A 27,267-nucleotide genomic window follows, 5' to 3' on the forward strand; every position below is an offset into this window, starting at 1 on the left:
TAGGGTTCGAGAGCTCAAGGCCTTTAATAGCTGCACTCGTGTTTCGTGGCTTAAATCTGCCTTCAGAAGATGCCTATGTATCTCTGTGAATTTAGAGAATCAAGCCAAAACGTAGTTCCGATTGATGGGGTAAGACCCTTTATATAGATGTTAGATGTCCTTGAATTGGACTAGGGTTAGGAGACTTGCTGAACAAGCCTTAGACTTTGGATAAACTTTGAAGTCCTAGAATGAGGGAATCAGACTCCTTGTAAGTGTAGGTGCCCTCAAGGCTATCTTCCATAGAGCTATATCACTGAATGGACTCGTTTAATAATCTTTTAATCATCCCTATTTATTAATTATGAAATTAATAAATAATCAAGGCTTCAGGCCTCGTTAATTGGGCTTCGTTATTGGACTGTATCAGGTCTAATTAATTCAACATTAATTAGGTTTCTAGGCTAATTTTTGGCCCATATCATTTTTAATTACCCGGTCAAAGCATATGTGTAGAAGTAAACATGTTCGTATAAAAAAATAGAGGGAGTACTATAATAACTAAATTAATTTAATGAAAGTGAGAAAAGAACGTCGTTCTTTGTCCTTAACCTGTGGAAATTGAGAAACAGTGGAAATTAATTTCATGAAATTGAGAATTGAACTTTATACTTAAAGAATTATCTCTAAATTTATTAATTCAATCTGCTATCATAATATTAAATAAATGAATATGTAGATTAAATAAATTTAAACTTGTAAATCTAATAATTTTTAAATACATTTAGTTAAAACCTTACAATATTTTACGTCAAAAGACTTAAAATAGTTCAAAGACAGTTTGTAGTAGCAAACAACAAAAAAGAAGTTGAAAGACCTCTAATTAGTTGGATCAATCATTAAACACATGACTCATTTTGTCCAAATATATCAATTAAGTCACTTATTGTAAATTTGATTCAAATTGTTCACTAGTTTGAAAAATTATATCAATAATAACATTTTTCAATGATGAAGTTGATATAAAATGTTTAACTTTTCAGTGACTAAATAGATAGAAAATTTTAAATTAGTTACTAAATTGATTCAAATTTGAAATAAATGAATATACCAATATATTTAGATCCTATAAATCATATTTGACAATTAACCTGTAATTACAATGGATGGATGGAACAAACACCTTAGTCCCGAGTATACTAAAAATTAATGGCGAGAGTGTCTTGCATATTTGCAAGTTTCTGTCTTATTTATATGACAAGGTACTACCGTACTAGGTTATCTTTTTAATAGCTTATTATATTATCATTAGTGTCTATAGAAAGAAGATTATGAATACATCAACGACAAGTTTGGAGGATATGTACGTATGTCTCTTATTGGAAGATAAGGAGGATGATATAGTTATAGTCACATATGGGGAGGTTAAGCAATCACGTAGTACGTATATTTTAGTTCGACGATTCCTTACTGAAAAATATCAATTTAAATGCGATGAGAAATGTTATTGATTCCCCATGGAGGTCAAAAGAAAGAATGAAAATACACAATATTTGAAGGCATGGATATACATTTGTATTCCACCATATTTTAGATCTGCAAAAAGTTCTAGAAGGGGTCCATGGACGTTTGAACAAAATTTACTAGTCTATCATCAGATTGGAGAAAATGATGATCCACACCTTGTTAAACTAAATAAAGTCAAAATTTGGGTTCAAGTGTATGATTTTCCAGAGGGTTTTAGTTCCGTTAGTCTGTTTCAATGCATAAGAAATTTAATGGGGACGTTCTTAAATCTGATCCCGCAAATATTAATGGTGGGTGGTGGATGTACGAATGCATTCGAGTAACCATGGATCTGGACAAACACCCGAGGAGAAAGATGAAAATAAAAAGGGTGGGAGGAGATTTGAGTTGGATAAATTTCAAATATAAAAGATTGAATATTTTCCTACTTTGTTTGTGGTATGGTGGGACATTCAGAAAGAGACTGTGGTGTTGTGTATGCAAATCTAGACAAAAAACTAACACGTGCATATGGTGTGTGGTTAAGAGGAACATCGAAGAATACAAGTAATCATAATCTGGGAGCAAGATGATTGAGAGATGGAGCTTTAAGTAGTGATTCATGGAGTTCAGAAGACGGGAATACTAAGAATTCAACCACCATACAGGGCAATGATAAGGTGGAGGTGAGGTTCATGAAGGTGGATGGGAAGCTCAACCATATTTTTGGCGATGATGGGGAGATTCGGGATGTGTGCGTGCAGTCAAGGAAATAACAACTTTACAAACTAAACGGAGATTATTAGAGGGGAAAAATATTTGAAAATGAGACAACTGTGATAGATTTGAAATGTAGGCGTGTAGAAAATAAGAATATTACAGGATTGAATGAGGTGGATACTTTAAATGGTCTAATGTAATTGATGAGTCAAAAAACTTGCGAGAGGCGGGTTCTCTCTTACAGGCCCGCCTAAAGAAATCAGTTTACTAGCTTGGAACTGTCGTGGACTGGGTAAACCACGGACAATTCATTTTTTAAAAGAAATTGCCTAGCAAACAAAGCTTAGTTTTATTTTTCTTTCTAAAATTTAACAAATAAAAGTAAAGTAGATATTGTGTGTAAAGATATAGGATTTGCAGGATGTATGGTCTTGGATTCTCAAGGGAAAAGTGGGGGTTTATCACTTTATGGAAGAACAATGGGGGATGTGTCATAAGAGAAGTGAATAATCATTTTATTGATTTTGAGGTCGAAACTGAGCAAGTAGGGAGGTGGTGATATACTGGGTCTTATGGCTGTCCAGAACAACATAGGAGACATTTATTGTTGAATATAATTAGAAATTTGGCAAACAATTCTGATCTTTCATGTTATATCATAGGTGACTTCAATAATTTATTGTTTGCATATAAAAAAATAGGAGGACGAGATCACCCGCGTAGCCTTTTAAATGGATTTGCAGAGATACTAAGTGCTTGTAATTTGGGAGATTTGGGATTCGTAGGTGAGAAGTATACATGGGAAAGATCTAGGGGCAGGGTGAACTGGATTGAGAAAAGGGTTGATCGTGGTCTGGAAACCAAATATTGGTCTGATCTCTTCCCATTAGCATAAGTACGAGTAATTGAGGTGGCAAATTTTGACCATTTACCACTCCATCTGTAGTAAAATAAACAAATATATGTTCCACGAAGTAGTCGTTTAATATTTTAAAATATGTGGATCAAAGAAAAAGACTGTTCTGTGTTGTAAAATTTAGTTAGGACTTTACAGAAGGTAAAAGAAATATTTGACGGAATTAGCTACTCCTATCTTAAGCTTGATAAATGGGGTGGAGGTATTAGTAAGGAATAAAAGTAAAAGCTTATAGAATATCGAACAAGGCTTCGAAAGCTGAGATCTTAAAGAGATAATGTTGGTGTCCAGACTTATAACAAAGTGAGGTGGGCATATTTAAATTTGTTGGAGAAGCAAGAAGCGTACTAAAAATAGCATGCCAAACAGTTTTGATTATAGGGAGGAGGCCAAAACACACGATTTTTCCACATACATGCCTCTTCTCGCAGAAAAGTAACTATTTGTAGTGTATTAAAGATGAAAATGGTGAATGGAGAGAGACAAATGAGAAAATTCAAGAAGTTATTATTGATTACTTTTGCTAGTTGTTTATAGCCTCGGGAGTGAATGGTCAATTGTCACATAGGAGAGTGTAAGTCAAATTGCTGAGGGGTAAAATGCCAATCTATTTTCAGCAGTTGCGGCTGAAGTGGTGAAGCAAGCAGTGTTCTCAATGTATCCTGATAAATCACCGGTCCCGGATGGTTTAAACCCGAGATTTTATCAATATTTTTACAATATCATTGGGTGTGATGTTTTTCAGTTTTGCTTGACGTTCATGAATAAAAGAGAATTTTCAGCTGAAGTAAATCAAACTCTAGTTTGCTTAATTCCGAAGGTGAAGCTGTTGGGTTTCAGGGCATAAAAACGCAGTGGAAAAAAATTAAAAACTTTAAAAACCAGAAAAATCCGACACCCACCTCATGATCCATTTGAAAAACAATATTTAATTCATGGATGAGATACTTAACTTGTGAAGCTTTACGATTATGATTGTTTAATGGAGGTCCTTGCTTAAAACGATCACCACGTATCTCGCCTGCGCGATCTACGCTCTAAGGGTATCCACACGAAAGCTTAAGCGGAGGAGGCGTGTACTAGATCTGAACACTTGATTCATTCTTCTTCCCCCCTTTAACTGCTAGAGTTTTTTCTCTCTTATCTAATAAAAATGTAGTCCTTTAAATCAACCAAATAGAGATTATATATGAGAGAGATAAAAACGACTTCTATGTCTAATCTAAATTAGAGTTATTAAAAATCTGAAATTACTAGTTGTTATCTAATTAAGTCTTATTCATCAAGCTGACGAATTTAAATATTCCTCCAAGCTTTTTTTCTTCGGCCCTATAGGTTATTATTACATTGACAACAATTTTAATATCTCATATAAAAATTATAAACAATGAATGACATCTAGTAATACATCATATTTACCCGAGTAAAAATAATTTTAATATCTCATATTAAAATTATAAACAATGAATGATATATCTAGTAATACATCATTTTTACCCAAGTAATATATTAAACTCGAGCCATGTCATGTGTCATCCTCTTCATGGTTTAATCCGGGTTTCCTTGATCAATGAGTAGATTATCATTTCAAATCAATATTTGAGTGCGATATCACACATTTCAAAGTCTAGCTTACATAAGAGGTCAGTAGTATCACTCCAAAAATAGGAGGTTTCTAGATCATTCATATTTCTCATACGATTCATAATATACCCGATGTCCACTTTTATCATTACCCGGTTAAAGGCAACTTTTAATGTAATCAAAGTATATTAGTCATCATTTAGAAATATACCGCTTTTAAGTCTAAGGACCATTACTTTATTATCATGAATTACTTATGACACAACAGACATGTAGAATCTCATATTGGGTCTATCGAGCACCATGTATAATTATATATGCCCGTGTTTTCGACTTTAGTATCACTATACCTATGATTAATGAGATGTGATCATCAGTCAACAAACACACTAGTCTAAATGCATTATTATTGTTCCTTAATAATAATACTTCAATAGAGATATTTAGGAATATCGATACTATTCTCATATTCAAATTTTTGAAGTCACGTAATTAGATATATAGAATGCATATCATATTCAAATGACATTTATTAATCTAATATTTATATAGTAGTAAATTAAGACATAATAAATTATAAAGAGAATAATCGATTCAATATAAATATTAATAATCCAAATGTCATAAACAGAATATAATAGTATTGTCTTTAAGGAAAAACACTAACAATCATCCACTTAGACTAGAGCCAATCACCTATGTATCTAATACCAATGGTACTAGTCTAACCATTGTGCTTCTGCTGTGACCCAGACTTAGTTAGTGGATCTACAACATAATCATCAGTATGCACTTTACATATATGCATATCTTCTTTTTCATTAATCTCTCGAAGAAAGTGATATCTTCTAAGTATATAATTTGCCCAGGAATGGAACCTTGGTTCCTTAGCCTGTGCAATGGCTCCATTGTTATCGCAATAGAAATCAACCGGATCTGAGATCAATGGAACTACACCAAGTGCCATTATGAATATTCATATCCAAACAGCCTCCTTGGATGCTTCACTGACATTAATATACTCAGCTTCCATTGTAGAATCAACTACTATCTCTTGCTTTGAACTCTTCCAGATTACAGTACCTCCATCAAGGCAAAACGCAAAATCTGATTGAGATACTAAATCATCTCTTTCTGTCTGGAAGCTAGCATCAGTGCAACACTTTACAACTAGCTTATCATCTCCTCCATACACCAAGAATGAATCTTTAATCTTCATTAAGTATTTAAGAATATACATGACAACTGCCAGTGACCCTCACCTGGATTAGACTGGTATATGCTCGTCATGCTCAAAGCATAAGAAACATCAAGACGAGTGCATATCATCGCGTACATTATAAAATTAAATGCTGAAGCATATAGAAGTTTGCTCATACGGCCCTTATCATTTAATGATTTTAGACAGTTATATTTTGAGATCAGTATCCCATAAGACATTGAGACATATCCCCGTTTTGCATCTTGTATCCCAAAATGATGCAATACTTTGTCAGTGCATGTACTATGACTTAGGCCGATTAATCACCTTGATCTATCTCTATAGTTCTTGATCCATAATATATAAGTAGCATCGCCCAAGTCCTTCATCGAGAAATTATTTCCCAACCAAGTCTTAACATCCTATATAGACGGTATTTTATTCCCTATTAGTAATATATCATCTATATATAGTACTAGGAATGCCCCATGTCTCCCACTAACCTTCTTGTAAACACATGGTTCATCTTTATTTTGAATAAAGCTAAACTCTTTGACTGTTTCATCAAAATGACGATTCCATCTCCTCGAGGCTTGCTTTAATTCATAAATAGATCGAAGAAACTTTCAGACCATGTTGGCAAACTTTGGCTCGACAAAACCCTCAGGTTATATAATATCTACATCTTATTCAAGGCTCCTATTAAAAGAAAGCGGTTTTGACATCCATTTTCCAAATCTCATAGTCGTAGTAAACACCAATTGCTAGAAAAATCCTGATGAGACCATAGAAACTAGTGAAAAAGTCTCATCATAGTCTATATCATGAAGTTGTTTGAAACCTTTTTTCAACTAGTCACGCCTTATAGGTCTGTAATTTACCATCCATGTCAGTTTCTTCTTGAAAACCCACTTGCACCCTATAGGTTTTACCCCTTCGGGTGGATCAACTAAAGTCCATACTTTATTTTGATACATGGACTCCATCGCAGATTTCATGACCTCTACCCATCTTTTGGAGTCTGGATTGTTCACAGCTTCTTAATAGGTTAGAGGCTCATTATTGTTTATGACCATCACATCTTCATCTTGAGTCAAGAGAAACCCATAATATCTCTCTGGCTCATGACGAACCCCCTAGATACATGACCAATCGGTGTTTCCGGAACAGGAACATCTTGATGTACATGTAAGAAAAAATTGATGATATCAACTTATAAACTATCGGAGTTTACTATCAGCATTTGATATCGAACTTTAGCAAAAGATGACATCATCAGCATTTGTCATCAGTATTTGCTGATCAGTAAATGATATCAGTATTTAGTCACTACAGTTAAAGATCAGTAGATATCAAAGAAGGACAGGGTTTGCAGAATTCAAGTTGGTGAAGGACTTTACTTCTAGTAGAAATCAAATTAAGGATATGTTTTATGATTCCTTATTGTAATAGAATAGGATTTCTTATTTTATTATGTAGCTGTATAGTATATAAGCACAGATTAGGTTAATACTTTAAGTGTCGCATATTGATATATTTTTTGTGTAACCTAGAAACTCTCAAGGATATTTGTTCATCCTTTGAGAGATTAGTTTGTAAAAAGTTTTATCATTAATAAAAAAAATGTTTATCCTGTTGAGTATTTAATTCGATTTATCTGCATAAACTGTATTCACCCCCTTATTCGCCCCCCTCTATAGTTGTATTCAGGACCTAACAGTACATGCTGCTCACTTTTCAACTCTGGTTCAATGTTATTTTGTACATCTCGATCTTCATTGATATCTATAGTCTTCCCACTATTTTTATTGGAAGGTAACTTTCTTTCAATAATGTAATAACCCCAATTTTTGGGAAATTTTGAAACCCATATGAATAGTGTTTTTGCTGAATGAGAAAACTTTTCATGCCACACTATGTAGGGGTTCTGATATGGATATTCTGAGATTTTATTAGTACTTTATATGGGATATAAGTGTATGTAAAGATCGTCAGAATCCAAATCCGAACACTTTGATTTTTCCCGGAAATCCAATAGATACGGAAAGAATTGAGTATAAGGTAACAGGATAAAAGGATTTAAATTAAAGGATTATAATAGAGGATCATAAAAAGGAATATAATGTATTGAGAAAGGTTAAGGGAACCTAAGTAATAAGATCCTGGGTATGATCCCTCAAACGATAAATGAAAACGGAAGTTAAGCGAACCGTATAACAGATCAGCGGTCATTAGGCAAACAATTAGGAAGTTAATCAAAGGGATTAGAGAGGATGATGTCACCCAACCAATGAGAAGAGGACAAGGAGGGGAGGATGACATCATGAGGATGACACAAGCATGATATGGGAAGGAAGGAGGTGTGGTTGAATGAGAACCACACAAAGTCCAAGGTTAATTAGGTAATTAACTAAAACAAAAACAAAACCAAATCAACCAACCAAAAACAAAACAAAGCAAAACACAAAAAATCTCTCTTTCTTCTTCATGCTCTCGGCTTCTTTCTTAAAAAATGAAGATCCAAGCTCCACCACTTACTATTTAGCAAGGTAATTATCTAAGCTTCCCCATGGATAGTTACATACTTCCTATAAGTTTAAGCTTCTAATTCCAAGCCAATCTTTTTCTATAAATCATGAAAGAAGATGGTGAATAGTGTTTTTCAAGAACTAAAATTTGTGTTCTTGAAGTTTTGTTTAGATTAAGCTTGGATAAGGACTTTAAGGGTGATTCCAAGCCATTCTCTTGATTCTCCACTCTCCAAGGAAGGTATAAACTACAAACCCTAGCTTTAGTTTTGAGTAATTAGGATTGAATATGATTGATATAGTATATGTGAAGCATGATGCTTGATTGTTTGAAGTTTGGTTGAGTTGTAGAGATTAGTTGGTTTTGTGGTATTGTTGGAGTTGTAAATCTTGATAATTAGTTAAAGAACCTAAGTAAAGCTTTTAGTTCATGTGGGGAATAAGTATAAATGGTTAATGTGGATTTGTTGGGGCTGTTATGATGTGGTTTGGAGGGATGTTGGTTGTATGATTGATTTGGGGTTGAATTGTGGTTGGTTTTGAATGGTTTAAATTTGGGAAATCACGTAAACATAGCCGTCGTAACGTCCGGTTTTCTTTAGACTGTTTTTGTGCATAACATTAGGACCCGAGAACCCCCTGCTAGATTATGACCATTGCCATTTCTAGATAGCTCGTGTTACGAGCTTCGTTTTGATATTTCGTTCAATTCCGATGCACAGTTTAGGAGAAACGACCGTTTCAAGTAACGGCATTTCGCGAACGAAACATTTCCCCTCGCCTTACTTTGAAACATAGGTTAAAGACCAAAAAGGGTTAATTAATGTATGAAACAATTATGGTAAGAGTGTTAGGCAGTTGGTAAGACACTCGCGAAGGAATCGCTTTAAAACTCGTAATGGTTAATTTATTAAAAATAGTGGAGCCGAGGGTACTCGAGTGACTTAAGAGAATCAGTAAGCGCAAAACGAGCGTTAGAGTCTGAGTTGGTTAGAGTATAGATTTACAAGTGACTTTGGTTTAATTCCAACTTACTTGTTATTTATAGGTTACCAGACTCGTCCCGAGCCATTCGTAACCCCCAGTCGCTCAGGCAAGTTTTCTACCCGTTATACTGTTGTTTTGATGTATATATGTATATGCATTATCTTGCGATAGATGCATGTTGGTTAATTAGCAAATGTTGCGATATATTGAAGCATGCTGATATGGTATATATATGCATGCCTGTTTCGTATTCTTGCCATATATATCTGTTGGTTCAGTTGATAATACCTATGCTAGAGAATAGCAGTAATTTGCATATACCCTTAGTATAGGGGATAAAAGGTGAACATATTTCTAAACCGGGAGTCGATGTTCCCGAGTATATTATATATATACATATATTTATATATATATGGTTATAGTTTTTAAAACTATTGATCGAATAAGGTTTATTCGATACCTTTTATTTTATTAATTGAATATTATTTCGAATATTCATCCGAGGACTTATGACTCCTTTATTTTATTATTGAATATTATTTCGAATATTCATCCGAGGACTTATGACTCTTTTATTTTATTATTGAATATTATTTCGAATATTCATCCGAGGACTTATGACTCCTTTACTTTATTATTGAATATTATTTCGAATATTCATTCGAGGGCTTATGACTCAGTTTATTTTATTTAATGAATATTATTTCGAAAATTCATTCGAGGGCTTATGACTCCTTTTATTTTATTTAATGAATATTATTTCGAATATTCATTTGAGGGCTTATGACTCAGTTTATATTATTAATTGAATATTATTTCGAATATTCATTCGAGGGCTTATGACTCAGCTTATTATATTTATTGAATATTATTTGAATATTCATTTGAGGATCTATGACTCCGATTATTTGCTGAAATATATTCTTTATTTTATTAAAGAATAAGGCGTCGATAATCAAACTTATTTTTGATTATTCAAATAAAGATAGTACTTTCGTATAAGTATATCTTTGGTTATTTAATACTCATTTCAAGTATAAGTTTAATACTTCTACTTCGATTATTTTTATAAGGATTATCTTTATGAGAATATTATTTAAATAATAATATTCAGACATTTTCTAAATATATGGGGACTGATTTACTTCATTAAATCAGCTTTACTCCAAACACTCTTTAAAGTGTTTTCGAGTCTTCAAAATGATTTTTAAAAGTTAGAGCGGATCCCAAAACTCATTTTTATATTTAAGATCTTCCTTTTTAAGGGGATTTAAATACTCGCTCAAAACCTGAGGGATCCGGCTCTGTGGTGTATTTTATATTCGCAACAAAGTTGCAGTTTTGGTAAATGAATTGATTACTTACCCAACGTTCGGGAAGTAAGTCCATCTATTGAGTCGGCATAAGCAACATGGGCTCAGTGGGCGTCCATGATAGTGTAAGTGGCTCAGTGGGAGTCCATCAAATGCATAAGTGGCTGAGTGGCAGTCCAGCGTAAGGTCCTATTGCGACCAATGTGATGACCAATGAGGAATTCGTCCATCTACTAGTAGAAAAGGTTACTTATTGGTATCTTTGCCTGATCAGCAAGATATCTGGTTTATGCCAAAATTCTTTTCCTTTCCAAAATTCATTGGATGTTTCAAACTCTGTTCATACTTTACATGACAGAGGTTTTCAGGAAATGTATAAAGAAGATGTATATGTGGATATATATATATCAGAACTTAATGAAGTATATCATAACTTCATTTCCTTTAATAATATTTCAAAGATTTAATCTATTCAAATCTTGTTTTGTAGTCTCATCTATGTGATGAACTGTTGAAAGCTCATTATACTTTGAACAGTGGTAGTTCAAGTAGCTTTATAAATGATATAAGTGTATTGAAGTATTTGGTAACTTCATCCCTTGTTTTTACTTATATCTAGTAAGTAATTATCTTACACATGATAAAAGATTCTAGTAAGTATCCATTTAGATACTTATATTATTGTTATCACTATATATTATCTTACGAGTTGTAAGGCTCACTCTTGCTTTATTTCTTCATCACACTACAACAGTTAGGAAGGATGGCCAGACTCCAGCAGACCCAGTGCAAGTGCGTGGGAAGCATCCCGCGTCTTCCCGTTGATGTTGTAGCTGCTATAGCTGCAGAGGTAGATCTATTGTAGATCAGACCATCTACTTTTGAGAATCAATTATGTATAATTATAACTTGTGGCAGATAATGGCAATTAATTGTAAACTTATTAAGTAATCTTTTTGGGTTGTAATAACTTTTAAATTGCGGATTCAAAGACTTGTACTTATTTCAATTTCATCTCTGAGACTATAACGGGTTGTGGTGTGTGTTAGTGTGGGGTCACAACATGAGGTTATTTATTATTAATTAAGTGAAGTGATATTGTGGAAAGAAAGACCGTGACGACCCGGATCCCTGACCCCGGATCTGGGGGTGTTACAAATAAATACAATGCTTCGAGCAATAAACACTTTGTTCTCAATAGGATTATAGAAACTATCCCCTTTTATTTCTTTATGATATCCCAAAAAATAACATTTATTTGATTTTGGCCCTGGCTTGTCAGAGCCAAGCATTTCAAAAATGCTTTGCATTCTCATACCTACATAAATAATATGCTATGATGTTTCTTAGTCCATATCTCATATGGAGTTTTTTGAACTGATTTAGTTGGAACTCTGTTTAGTGTGTACACAGCCGCTTCTAGAGCATAATCACAAAAACTTATTGGAAGATCTGCTAGACTCATCATCGATCGCACCATGTCCAACAAGGTATGATTTCACCTCTCAGAAACTGATAAATGGATTTTATATCCACTTGGAATTCTTTATTACAAGCTTAAATTGGTTTTTTGGACTCAAGTTGTTAGTATTTTGATGCGTTTTTGTGTTATTGCAATTCAGGTATCAATTTAATTAATAAAGGAGTTTTTTACGGAAATACGATGAAAGGTGATCAGATGTGGAAGCCAAGGCCATTGTCAAGTTGTATAGAATCTCGTTAGCTTCGCGTGGGCAGTTGAATCGCCTAATTCTGACGAGTAGAACTCAAGTTATGGCCAAAATAAGATTCATCGGAATTTTCCAGAAAGGCTGCACGTGGCCGCGTCAGAAGTTCACGCGGCCGGCTGCTGACACGCGGCCGCCTCCGACCCATGCGCGACCGCCTGCTGATACGCGGCTGATTTCACTGATTTCGATGAAAAAGCCTTTTTTTAGTGGAATTTGATAATTTTAAGGGTACAGGTCCACTAGGGGCTTATATATATACTTAAAACAAAGGTTTTCATCATCCGGGAAGATTGGGATACCAAGGAGAAGACCTAGAAGCACAAAACAACTCCGAAAAAGAAGATCTTATTTTCTTCTTGTGATTCTTTGAAAATAGTTGTAACTTTGGATGCTCGTTTTCATTCTTGTTGAACCTAGACCTTTTTTGTTCGTACTTTGATTATTATTCAGTTTATTAAGACCTTGTTTTATACCATGCTTTCATTGGAACCCGTGATGACGATGAGTTCAATTACGGGCTAATCATTATCATGGGATTCTAGCGGATTTACTTATGGATTGTAATAATTAATTTGTTTCGATATCTTGGTGTGTGGTGATTGATTGATATCTTAGTATTGGTTGTGCTTATTCGTCTTAAGTGCGTAGCTAACATATAAGATACCGTGTTAATCTCTATTGAAGCGACAGTGAATATAAATGTTTAGAACTTGCCATACTAGCATAGGTTCATGTATTTGTTATGCATGATTCGTAGGTAATTTTAACCATCTTACTTGCCCTATGTAATCACAATAGATAACTTGCACATTAAACCGTTATGTTTTCAATTCTTATAGACATATAAGGACTAAGCATAATTGTTGTTTATTCAACTTCTATCTCTTTTATGGATGCTTGGTAATAGGGTATTTGTACAACGAAAGTTGGCGTTTACTAGTTTCGTGTTATCTGATGAGTGTCATCACCATTACATGCTAAGGTTAAGAACAATAAGGCTATTGAATGAAGTATTTAATGAAGTTAGAATCTCATGTTTATCATATATAGTAATTCAACCTCAATTCTATTAGTTAATGTTATTTAGTATAATCTCTTAGTTTAATAACAACCCAATTTTTTATTTGTCTTAGCATTGAAAGGTGGTCCAAAAAATAAGTTAACGCGAGTTTTTGAACGACGCTTTTCCCATTTTTGAACATCACTGAGGGTGAAGGGGAGCGTACAGCGATAACCATACATTGTTGCATAGGTGCATAAATTGAACTTAACCTAAACCAGTCTCTGTGGGAACGAATCTGATTTATATCTTATACTACTTGCGAACGCGTATACTTGCATGAATATTAGTGTGTGTTTTCACCCTAACAAATCTTTGGCGCCGCTGCCGGGGACTCGGTGTTAATTTTAGTTTATGTGCTTGTCATCAGTGGTCATTAAAGTTCACTGACTCTGACTCTTTTACTCTCACGGTTTATTTGTTTGTGTTTCAGGTACTTTGTACAATGGGAGATCCAGCAACACGAACGAAAGCCTTGATGGATTTTTCTCAATCCAAGATCAATGACATTCAATCTAGCATTGTCCGACCAGCTATCACAGCTAATACCTTTGAGATCAAGCCTGGCATAATTCAATGGGTGCAGAATTCAATCCAGTTTGGGGGTTCTCCAACTAAAGATCCCAATATGCACATTAGGGATTTCATTGAGATCTGCGACACCTTCAAGTTCAACGGTGTTTCTGAAGATGCTGTGAAGCTGAGACTGTTCCCATTCTCTCTGAGGGATAAGGATAAGAGCTGGTTACACTCTCTACCAGCTGGTTCGATTACTACTTGGGAAGATCTTGCTCAGAAGTTTCTTATTAAATTTTTCCCTATGGCAAAGACAGTTGCAATCAGAAACGCTATTACTCAATTTACACAGCAATCGGAAGAATCTCTATGTGAAGCATGGGAGCGCTACAAGGAGATGCTTATGAAGTGTCCTCATCATGGAATGCCTAATGGGATGATCATCAATTATTTTTACAATGGGTTGGGAGCACAGTCCAGACCCATGCTCGATGCAGCATCAGGCGGAGCATTATGGGCAAAGAGCTATGAGGAAGCTTATGATCTAATTGAACTGATGGCTGCTAATGAATATCAGTATCCAACCTAGAGATTGTCACAGAGCAAGATAACAGGAGTTCTTGAGGTGGATATAGCTATGGCTATCACTGCTCAACTAAAGGAGTTGTCTATGAAGATCGATTCTCTGGCTAACTTGGGTGTTAATCAGATAACCAGTGTTTGTGAGCTATGTGCAGGTTTGCATGCGACGGAGCAATGCGCTATATCTAGTGACTCAGCTCAGTTTATGAGCAACTTTCAGAGATCACAGCAACCAGTTCCAGACACTTATCATCCTGACAACTGGAATCATCCTAACTTCAGCTGGAGCAACAATCAGAATGCGATGCAAAAGCCGTTCCAACAGTTTGGAAATAAGATATTCAACCCTCCTGGTTTTCAGCAACAAAACATCAAAACAACAAACTCATGGTGCATGTCTATCTTCGAATGAAAAATCTAAATTGGAGGAGTTGCGACTTATGTGCAAAAACCAGGCTCTTATATGTCAAAGCCAGGCTATTTCTATCAAGACTCTCGAGAACCGAATAGGGCAAATTGCTAATGCCTTATTGAATCGACCACCAGGAACGCTTCCTATTGATACAAAAACAAATCTAGGAAAGAGGGAAGTTGAAGAACAGGTGAACGCCATCACCTTAAGGTCGGGAAAGGTCGCAAGCCCCCAAATTCAGCAAGACGAAGAGCCTGAAAAATATCAAGTTTCAGAAAATCCAGTTGTGGCTGAAGAAGAAGTGTAGAAGGAAGCAGAGGTGGAACCAAGGAAGACTATTATGGAACACACTCCTCCTGAGGGTAATACAGGGGAGAAACAGATATATCCTCCACCACCTTTTACTAATAGGCTATAGAAGAAAAAGCTGGATAAGCAGTTTGAGAAGTTTTTGGAGGTGTTCAAGAAACTTCATATCAACATAACTTTCGCTGAAGCTCTTGAACAGATGCCTAGCTATGCGAGGTTTATGAAAGGTATTCTCTCTCGGAAAGTGAAGCCCGGTGACTTAGAGACCATTGCTCTAATGGAGGAATGCAGTGTTGTGATGCAATAGAAGTTGCCTCCGAAGCTTAAAGATCCTGGAAGTTTAACTATTCCTTGCACCATAGGAAACTTGTCGTTCGACAAGTGTTTATGTGATTTAGGATCTAGCATCAATCTGATGCCTTTATCTATCTTCAAGAACCTTGGTCTTCCTGATCCGAAACCAACATACATGTCATTGTAACTAGCTGACCGTTTCATCGCTTATCCACGAGGTATAGTGGAGGATGTCTTGGTCAAGGTGGATAAACTCATCTTCCCTGCTGACTTTCTAATTCTTGATTTCAAGAAAGATAAGAATATTCCTATCATCTTGGGAAGACCATTCTTGGCTACAGGCCGAACTGTGAGTGATGTATAAAAAGGAGAGCTTACGATGAAGGTTCATGATCAAAAGGTCACTTTTAATATGTTCAAGGCAATAAAGTTACCCACAGCTAAAGAGGAGTGCTTTAAAGTAGAGTGGGTAGACTCTGTCGTGAATTCAGAGCCTGAGCAATTGCCAAAGTCAGATACCTTAGAAAGATCCTTAATAGGGGAATCAGTTATTGAAGATAAAGAAGGAGCGGAGCAATTGTAGGATTTGAATGCACCTCCGTGGATGAGGAAGTTGGATATGCCATTCGATTTTCTTGGGTTAGCAGAGCTAAAAATTTCTCAGGAGCGTTTTGAACCATTTATTCAAGAAGCTCCCACACTTGAGCTCAACCGAATGCCAGATCACTTGAGTTATTCATTCTTAGGTGCACCCCATGATAAGGGGTTGGGATATATTTTTGATGATGTAGAGAGTGGCTGGATGAATATTCCCGTGCCTACAGAGGGTTCTTCTCATATGCAACAGGTAGTTGATAGGACTGGTGTTGGTGATGCACAGTATAGAAGATTGACTAGGCATATGGAGGTCATGATGTCATCCACTGATATTTTGCTGAAGATTTGACACACGCTTTCGGTACAGTTTTTTGAGACACTGGTGGCGAGGTTGATTGGCCACCTGATCCTCCACCCGACGAGGGTGATCTTTCCGACGACTAGGTATGCATGAAATCCTTGTTATTACCTTCAATGAGGACATTGAAAATTTTAAGTTTGGGGGTGATAATGTAAGGATTAGTACTGTGTGTATCCATATAGATTCATATAGATTCATATTGCATGTTTAGTTGTAGTTCATTCATATTTTTGAATGATTTGTTCATTTAGGACATATTTGTTTGTTTTTATGTAATTTCATATAGTTGCAATTGCATGCATATTTAGCATGATCCCTTAAGATGAACTATGATGTTTGATAAGTTGATGTTGATTTGAGTGTGGTGATAACGAATAGAGGGATGTTTAAGTCCTAATGAATTGATTTGCATGCCAGAAATAAATATTTTTACAAAGTCTTATAGGGTTGCTTTTGATCTAGATCATGATCATACTTGTTTGTTGTTGAGATTTAATCACTTGGTTATATTTAGAATTTATGATATTCTCGTAATGACGTAAAAACACTAAATTTTTTTATCTGGAGAAACACTTGGATTTCATTGCTAGTTGTTGTAAGGCTAGGCGTCAAATGGCTAGTAGTCGGCTCATATTTTGATGAGTAGTCTAGGGTTGAATGAGATGGAGCGAAACACACTCATTCACAAATTATTGAAAAACAAAGAAAAAAAGAAAAAAGAGAAAAAAAAAGAAAAAAAAAGTATGTGCTTATGCATAATTGATCAAGAGTGAGCTCTTTAATACTCGAGTTATTAAGTTCTAGGGGACTTTGTGCCTAGTGACCTAAGGCTTTTATATTGTGGGATCCGCTAACCTAACGCTCGCTATATGGGTATTATTGTATAAGTCTTTTGGGACCTCATTCATTGCACGATCAAATAAGTATCTTTGTTATGTGTTCAATAATAGTGTGAATCCTTGTATAACTCTAGTAGAAAGGAGGTGTTGTGAGTTATAATGCATTTATTGTCTATTCTGTTTATAAACTTTTGATTGTTTCGATAATAGATAAGTTATAGTTATTGATCTAGTATCGAGAGATATCTGTTAAGCATTCCACACACGCACGTTTCTGGTTTGTGAGTTGGTTCGGATTTATTCGAACTCTGTTTTAAGTCAATGCATTCTTAGAGGCATTGGCTTATTCATTTGGTTATGGTTATTCTGAGGGGATCCATTATATTATCATTTAGTTGCATTCACGTAGTTGCATATATGCATTAGGTTTATTTTGTAGTTTTGAGTCTGTTTATGCTTGAGGACAAACATCGATTCAAGTTTGGGGGTGTGATAAGTGGATTTTATATCCATTTGGAACGCTTTATTACAAGCTTAAATTGGTGTTTTGGACTCAAGTTGTTGGTATTTTGATGTGTTTTTGTGTTATTGCATTTCAGGTATCAGTTTAATGAAGAAAGGAGCTTTTAAAGGAAATATGATGAATAGTGATCAGATTTGGAAGCCAATGCCATTGTCAAGTTGTAGAGAATCTTGTTAGCTTCAAGTGGGCAGTTGAATCGCCTAATTCCGAAGAGTAGAACTCAAGTGATGGCGAAAATAAGATTCATCAGAATCTTCCAAAAAGGCTGCACGCGGCCGCGTCAGAAGTGCATGCGACCGCCTGCTGACATGCGGCCGCCTCTGACACAAGCGCGATCGCCTGTTGATGCGCGTCTGATTTCGCTGATTTTGCTGAAAAAGCCTTTTTGAGTGGAATTTAATAATTTTAAGGGTACAAGTCCACTAGGGGCTTATATATACTTAAAAAACGGTTTTCATCATCCGGGAAGATTGGTATACCAAGGAGAAGACCTAGAAGCACAAAAAAACTCCAAAAAAGAAGATCTTGTTTTCTACTTGTGATTCTTTGAAAATAGTTGTAACTTTGGATGCTCGTTTTCATTCTTGTTCAACCTAGACCTTTTTTGTTCATACGTTGATTATTATTTAGTTTATTAAGACCTTTTTTTATACCATGCATTCATTGGAACCCATGATGACGATGAGTTCAATTATGGGCTAATCGTTATCATGGGATTCTAGCGGATTTACTTATGGATTTCAATAATTAATTTGTTTCGATATCTTGGTGTGTGGTGATTGATTGATATCCTAGTATTAATTGCGCTTATTCGTCTTATGTGCATAGCTAACATATAAGATAGCGTGTTAATCTCTATTGAAGCGACAGTGAATATAGAGGTTTAGAACTTGCCATGCTAGCATAGGTTCATATATTTGTTATGCATGATTCGTAGATAATTTTAACCATATTACTTGCCCTATGTAATCACAATAGATAACTTGGCATTGAACCGTTATGTTTTCAATTCTTATAGACATATAAGGACTAAGCATAATTGGTGTCTATTCAACTTCTATCTCTTTTGTGGATGGTTGGTAGTAGGGTATTCGTACAACGAAAGTTGGCGTTTACTAGTTTCGTGTTATCAGATTAGTGTCATCACCATTACATACTAAGGTTAAGAACAATAAGGCTATTAAATAAAGTATTTAATGAAGTTAGAATCCCATATTTGTCATATATAGTAATTTAACCTCAATTCTCTTAGTTAATGTTATTTAGTATAATCTCTTAGTTTAATAAAAACTCAATTTGTTATTTGTCTTAGCATTGAGCGATAACCATACATTGTTGCATAGGTGCATAAATTGAACTTAACCTAAACCAGTCTCTATGGGAACGAATCTTATTTATATTTTATATTACTTGCGAACGCGTATACTTGCGTGAATATTAGTACGTCTTTTTGCCCTAACAGATACTCTGTTGTATTGAGGCGTTCCAGGAGGAGTAAGTTATGATACGATACCACACTCCTTCAATAAACCTTCAAACTCGAGGCCTAAGTATTCTCCTTCACGATCCGATCTTAGAACTTTTATACTTTCCCCTGTTTGCTTTTCCACTTCGGCCTTGTATTCTTTGAACTTTTCAAAAGAATCGGATTTATTCTTCAAAAGGTACACATATCCATATCTACTGAAATCGTCAATAAACGTAATGAAGTAGTAAAAGCCACCTCTTTTCATGGTACATATTGGACCACATACATCACTATGTATAAGTCCTAATCGTTCAATGACTCGTTCACTGTATCCGGTAAAAGGGGATTTAACCAATTTGCCAGTGAGACAAGATTTGCATTTTTTGTATGATTCAAAATCAAACTTATCCAAGTAACCATCTTGATGTTAATTGGAAATGCGTTTCTCATTTATGTGGCCTAAACGACAATGCCAGAGGTATGTGTGATTTGAGTCAGTCGTCTGAATACATTTATTACTATTTATATTGTAACAACCCAAATCCGGGGTCAAGATCTGGTGTCACCAAATAATCTTAACATAAAATAAAAGAATATTCAATTAACCCCTTGAATCCGGATCGTTTACAGGTTATGGTATGAAACAAGAATCTAACCTTCTACAATTCACAACAACTACAATACAAGTGTAAATACCTTTATGTTAACGTCCTTGTCATATTTTTCTAACATCTTCGTCCTCTCGCTGTGGAGATCTCTCTAACTTTTGCTGTCTAACGAAAGCTATTCACTTTTATCCTTATCTACTTCTGAAAGAAATAAGAATTTACAAAGCAAGAGTGATCCAAAAATTCCCAGCAAGTATATAACTGAGTTTCAAACATCAATATCAAAGGAAAATTTTCCGGACAAAATCTTTAAACAATTTTTAAACAGTTCTATTTATTTGAGGGAGTTGAACGAATAAACGTTGGTTGTTGCTATCCTTTAATAATAAATCCAAAAATGACAAGCGATTCTCTGATTCATCTCCTGAATCAGAGTTTTGTCCAGTTTTGGAATCATAAAACCTTTCGAGAGAGAATGTCGTTAATGGCGATCAACAACAAATTAGACTGGACACTAGTTTGCACCTATATCCTGGTGATCAGCCAGGATATAGTGCAGATCTATATCTCCCTATATAGATCCAGTCGGATACCCAGGCTCTACGGCCCATCTCAAGGATCCGGTTATGTCCCGATCCTTAGGATTAGAACACTTAATCCCACACATCACTATCCAGCCCGTGGAGTATTTTGTTGTCAAATCATTTTAATTTCAAAACATCCAAATTCAGGGTTCGCAGGTAACCCGAAAGAATGGGTATTTGCTCAAGAGGACAATCGAATTATAGGAACAATAATGAAAAGAACTTGCATAATTAAGAGTAATTGCAGCGAAATATAAAACATTTAACTATTCTGAACTTAGAATAGGAACGAAGAAATATTTGCAGTATTTTAAAAGAAAGTTCAGGAATACTTGCCTCGAGAAGCTCTAACCACTATTATTGGTTGACTTTTGAATTACCTTGAACGTTAGGCTTTATCGTCAAACCCCTATCATATTCTGGATACAATCCTATCCTTTATGTCCTTCAATTGGAATCTTGTTGAGTCTGATAATTAATCACTAGATCATTCCTAGTCCAACGTTAAATCTCGGTTCTTCCGATTAGGACCTACAGGGTTAAAATACCCTAATTTAGATAATCGTCTTGCTTAGCATAACACCCTTATCACTTCTACCCATACGGTTTCATAACCCAACTCATATTTATATGTATTGTTGAAATACACATAGCAATTATGGTTCACATCGTCGAAAATCGGTTGGGTATTTATTTTCGGAAAGTATGTATATTTTGTTGTTTGAAAATAATAGGGTAATTGATTATAAAATATTTTGTCACAACACATAACTAAATTCGTATAATATAATTATATACTTTTGTTCGACGTCTCCGATAATTATAGGGTACGTTCCTGTATTTTCGGAATTAATTTCCCGAAAATCGGGCAGCGTTTCCTTTATTTATCGGCCTACCCGTCGAATCAGTTCGACGTCAATCGCAATTAACAACAATCACAACCACAACAACCACAATTTGTAATCCCAATCACCGATACAAATTCAATCATTAATTATTGTTATTCGTATTTTATTTTTCTTTTCGTTTCGAAATTAATTTTAAAACTAATTTTATTTATTTATAATTTAGGACACAGATAAAAATCATCATTATCCATCGTCGGCTCGCCGATGGCGGTAAATTTCACGGGTTTCCATTTATTGGACATCCAACGTGACTTTCACCGATTAGTTATTAATAATCCCCCTTTCAAATAATTATTTTTATTTAATAAAAAAATCAATCAATTATGTCCTGCAAAATCACAGAACCATTAATCAATATCACACAATCGGAAACAAACACAGGGCCAAGGGGAACTAAACCGGAAAAATAATCAGAATCCAAGAACATAGATGAACACATAGAGATACGCGCAAAGTATGCGGCCCACGCGCTGGACACCTCGCCGGAAAGGAACCGGCGGTAACCGGAAAATAGAACACGGTTATATAGCAACATAACAATTCTTGAAATCATACACGAGAGCAACATGGATGGGGGAGGAGGAATAAAGGGAAGAAATAGATTGAGAGAGAAAGAGATCGTAGAGCGAGATTGGGGTGAGCGAGAGAGAATGAAGGCGGTGGTGATTGGCCCCATGTATATATTTGTGTGGTGTTTTTATCATTTCTTTTTTTCATCATTTTTGTAGTGAAATTTACAATTTAATAAACTGAATTGCAACTAAAATTAATCCGAAAAATAACTAAATAAATGTTAAAGTTCTCGAACTAATTAAAAGTTGAAATTATAAAATTTTCATAATTTTTAAATTTTATAAATACTCCGAAGCAAATAAGATATTATATGTGTACTTGATAGAGATAAATAAATTATGATTGTATAATTAAATACTGCATTAATTGTACAAACTGTGGGCTGCTAGGCCCAATAAAAAGATATATGATACTCAGACCAGAAAGGTTAAGCCTGATGGACCAGATCAGGCCTGATGGAATAAAAAAGGCCCAAAAGCCCTGATTATTAATTAATTTCATAATTAATTAATAAGGGACAAATCAGATGTTGAAAAGAGTCCCGATAAGGATATAAATCCTTGGAGATTAGCCTCAAGGGGACCTAAAAGGATAAGGAATCAGTTTTCTACTACCTAGGACTCCAAAGTCCATTCTAATTATAAGACTTGCCCACCAAGTCTCCTATACCAAGTCCAATTCAAGGACTCCCAACATCTATATAAGGGGTCTCACCCCCACCAATCAGAACTACGTTTTTTGGCTTGATTCTCTAATTCACAGAGATACGTAGGCATCTCGTAAAGGCAGATTGAGTCACGAAACACGAGAGTAGCCATTAAAGGCCTTGAGCTCCCGAATCTTAGTATTAAATACAGCAAGTAATAACCTTAGTTTTTTATCCACAACATTTGGCGCCGTCTGTGGGAAACACAACAACAACCATGGCGAGAACACGGAGAACAATTGGAGCTCTAGAGGAAGGAACACCATTAGAGACAACCCAGGTGATTTCATCAACCGTGGAGGTTCCTCCCCATTCAACTTATGCATCTACTCAGGAGGAAGCCCAGACAGGGGCAACTCAACCCCAGCTACAAGGGACAACTCCCCCGATTCAAGGTACGAATCCTCAAGTTCAACAAATACATATACCTGTAAATTCTCGACCCGTCGGGTATGAATATTCAACTATTGTTACTACTAACCCCCCTTATGGGATGCCCCTTCACCCTGAGGTTGGAGGAAGCGGATATGCTGGGCGAAGCGAAGCACGAGGGCGGTCGCCCCCCTATATACGAGGTTTGGATCCTATCCCTGAGGATCAGGAATTTTCTGGTCCATACACTGAGAGAGACTCCGAATCTTCGGATGATGAAGTGGCCCCGAGAAGGAGGCGTCCTGGAAAAGAGCCAATGGCCGATGGAAGGCAACGCCCCCAAAGCACCCCAGGGGCGAATCCCCAAGAAGTGCAGGAAATGATCAGGGCTCATGAGGCTGAAATCCAAAGGCTGAGGCGTGATTTGGAGGCTCACCAAGCCACCAGACCCCACATGCCTCCTAGGGGGAGAAATCCTCCTCCTATCATAGACCTGGATGGTCCGGTAAGAAGAAGGGCTACTGTCCCAAGAACTGATCCAAGCAATCTCCTTCCCCTTGGAGATCCTGATGATCCAACTCCACCCTTCACAGAAGAGATAATGAATGCCCATATCTCAAGGAAATTCAAGATGCCCACTATCAAAGCCTATGATGGCACGGGAGACCCCACTAATCATGTTAGGACATTCTCTAATGCACTGCTGCTGCAACCCGTGAATGATGCTATAAAATGTCGGGCCTTCCCTCAAACCCTGTCGGGTATGGCTCAAAGATGGTACAGTCGCCTACCCCCAAATTCTATTGGATCATTCAGAGAATTAAGTCAGGCTTTTATTAAGCAATTTATCAGTGGAAGAGTCCATGAGAAAAGTTCAGCATCTCTTATGAGTCTTGTGCAGGGAGCTAAGGAATCCTTAAGAGATTACCTGAATCGTTTTACAAAGGAGGCTTTAAAAGTCCCAGACCTTGATGATAAGGTAGCCATGATAGCACTGTAACAAGGAACTAGGGATGAGTGTTTCAAGATGTCTTTGGCCAAACGACCCCCTGAGAGCATGTTGCAGCTCCAAGAGAGGGCAGGGAAGTATATCAAGGTTGAAGAAAGTATGAGGAAGACCGTAGTAAGTAATGAGCCCACTAGAGGCAAGAAACAAAAAACTGATTTGGAGTATATCACTAAGGACAAATATCCTAGAACCGAACAAAACCCTGATTTAACCCCCAAGAAGGGAGGACCTGGGCAAAATTTCACTGAATACGCTAAGCTGAATGCTCCCAGAAGTCAGATTTTGATGGAGATTGAGAAAGACAGAGATATTCGCTGGCCTAAGCCCTTGAAGGCTGATCCCGCCAAGCTAGATAAGGGCAAGTATTGCAGGTTTCACAAAGATATTGGCCATGACACCGATGAGTGTAGGCAATTGAAAGATGAAATTGAGTTTTTGATTCGAAAAGGAAGATTGAACAAGTATACTGGAGATGGAGGGGACAGAAATAATAATGGAAGGAAGAACTTTGAAGATCGTAGAAGGGACCAAGACGATCAGGGGCGAAACCCCCAGCCTAGAGGACCAGTTATAAACACCATTTATGGAGGGCCGAGACCTCGAGGGCCTGTGATAAACACGATCTTTGGAGGTCCAACTGCTGCTGGATTATCCAAAAATTCCAGAAAGGCATATACTAGAGAGGTTATGCATATCGTTGGAGAAGCCCCGAAGAGGGTCAGGATAGAAGTAACATTGGCTTTTGATGATTCAGACCTAGAGGGTGTGAAGTTTCCCCATGATGACCCGCTGGTCATAACACCAATAATAGGAAATAGCCCGGTTAAGAGGGTCCTTGTGGATAATGGTGCTTCTGTGGATATCTTGCTCCACGACACCTTTCTAAGGATGGGGTATAACGACTCCCAATTAACACCAACCGACATGCCAATATATGGATTTGCTGGAGTAGAATGTCCTGTGGAAGGGATAATCAAATTGCTAACCACCATAGGCACGGAGCTAAGGCAAGCAACGCAGATGCTGGATTTCGTAGTGGTAAAGGCTAGTTCAACTTATAATGCTATCATGGGGAGAACAGGGATACATGCCTTCAAGGCAGTCCCATCTTCCTACCATTCAGTCATGAAGTTTCCCACCCGAAACGGGATTGGAGAAGAAAGAGGAGATCAAAAAATGGCTAGAAGCTGTTATGTGGCCTCTTTGAGGGCAGATGGAGTCGGGGGGCAGGTTCTTCCTATTGAAGATATGGATGTTCGAGAAAATGATGAGAATAGAGGAAGGCCAGCAGAAGAATTGGTCTCGGTTTCTTTATACCCCGAGAATCCTGAGAGGACGACTTTCATTGGAGCCACATTAGAGGAGCCCCTTAGAGGGAAGTTAGTGAAATTTTTGCAAGAAAATAGTGATGTGTTTGCATGGTCAGCAGCTGATATGCCAGGCATAGACCCGGAGTTAATTACTCACAAGGTAAACGTAGATCCAAGCCGGAAGACAGTGAAACAAAAGAAAAGAAATTTTGCCCCGGAAAGACAAGAGGCTATAAAGCAGGAAGTGGAAAAGCTCTTAGAGGCTGGATTCATTGAGGAGATTCAATTTCCGGAGTGGTTAGCAACCCCTGTAATGGTGAAGAAGGCTAATGGAAAGTGGAGGATGTGTATAGACTTCACCGATCTGAATGATGCATGCCCCAAAGACTGTTTTCCGCTGCCTAGAATTGATACTTTGATTGATGCCACCGCTGGACATGAGATGCTGAGTTTCATGGATGGGTTTAGCGGATACAACCAGATCAAAATGCATAAGGATGACATTCCAAAGGTATCATTTATCACTGACTTTGGTGTTTATTGTTATCTTGTTATGGCGTTTGGTCTCAAGAATGCAGGAGCCACCTATCAAAGGTTGGTGAATAGAATTTTAAAGGATCTTATTGGTAAGACTATGGAAGTCTATGTTGATGACATGTTAGTCAAGAGTCTAGTAAAGACTGATCATATAGCCCATTTAAGGGAAGCTTTTGAGGTCCTGAGGTACCACAAGATGATGTTGAATCCGACGAAGTGTGCTTTCGGAGTAGGATCTGGAAAATTCTTGGGATTGATGGTCTCGAAGAGGGGAATTGAGGCAAATCCCGATAAAATAAAGGCAATCCTGGACATGGAACCCCCCAAAACTGTCAAGGATGTTCAGAAGCTCACAGGAAGGGTTGCTGCGTTAGGACGATTCATCTCCAAGTCAGGAGACAAGTGCTTGTCATTTTTCAAGTCACTGAAGAACATCAAAGACTTTGTATGGAGTGAGAAAAATCAGAAGGCATTTGAAGAGTTAAAGAAGTATATGGGCCAGGCCCCGTTGTTGGCCAAGCCAGTTCTGAATGAAGTTTTATTCTTGTACTTGGCTGTTTCAGAGAGCGCCTTGAGCGCCGTGTTGGTTAAGGAGGAACTGAAAGTCAGAAACCCATATACTATGTCAGCAAAATTTTGCATGGTGCTGAGTTGAATTATTCAGCCATTGAGAAATTCGCTTTAGCCTTGGTAATGGCTTCAAGAAAGCTGCGTCCTTATTTTCAAGCTCACCAAATTGAAGTGCTAACAAATCAGCCACTGAGAAATATCATTCACAGTCCCAAGGCAAGTGGGAGACTGATTAAGTGGGCAATAGAGTTGGGAGAGTTCGATCTCAAGTATAAGCCACGTACGGCCATAAAAGCCCAGGCACTAGCTGACTTCGTGGTGGAATGTACCATACCCAACCAAGAAGTCGGGGGGCAGGAAGATACCATACCTCAGGATAAGGGAGTCGACAATGGGGACAAGGAGAAAGAATATTGGGTTCTCTATTTTGATGGAGCATCAAAAACAAATTCCAGTGGAGCAGGGTTGGTTTTGCAAAGCCCTGATGGATTCTTAATTGAGTATGCCATGAAGCTAGACTTCCCAACCACAAACAATGAGGCAGAGTATGAAGCCCTGATTGCTGGCCTTGGTCTAGCTGGGACACTTAGAGTCAAAAACTTAAAGGTCCGTGGAGACTCGAAGCTGATCATATCCCAGGTAAAGGGAGAATTTGAGGCAAGGGA

At 36.8% G+C, this 27,267-nt stretch overlaps 1 non-coding gene across 1 annotated transcript; it reads right to left on the reverse strand.

Moving 5' to 3' along the window:
* Positions 1 to 14,359: 14,359 nt before the first annotated feature.
* LOC141716370 (small nucleolar RNA R71) lies at positions 14,360 to 14,466 on the reverse strand. Its single transcript, XR_012573082.1, has one exon. It is a non-coding gene; the product is annotated as a small nucleolar RNA R71 (small nucleolar RNA).
* Between the last annotated feature and the right edge of the window lie 12,801 nt (positions 14,467 to 27,267).

The sequence above is a fragment of the Apium graveolens genome, chromosome 3 (genome assembly GCF_009905375.1).
Source record: "Apium graveolens cultivar Ventura chromosome 3, ASM990537v1, whole genome shotgun sequence".
Classification (NCBI taxonomy): domain Eukaryota; kingdom Viridiplantae; phylum Streptophyta; class Magnoliopsida; order Apiales; family Apiaceae; genus Apium; species Apium graveolens.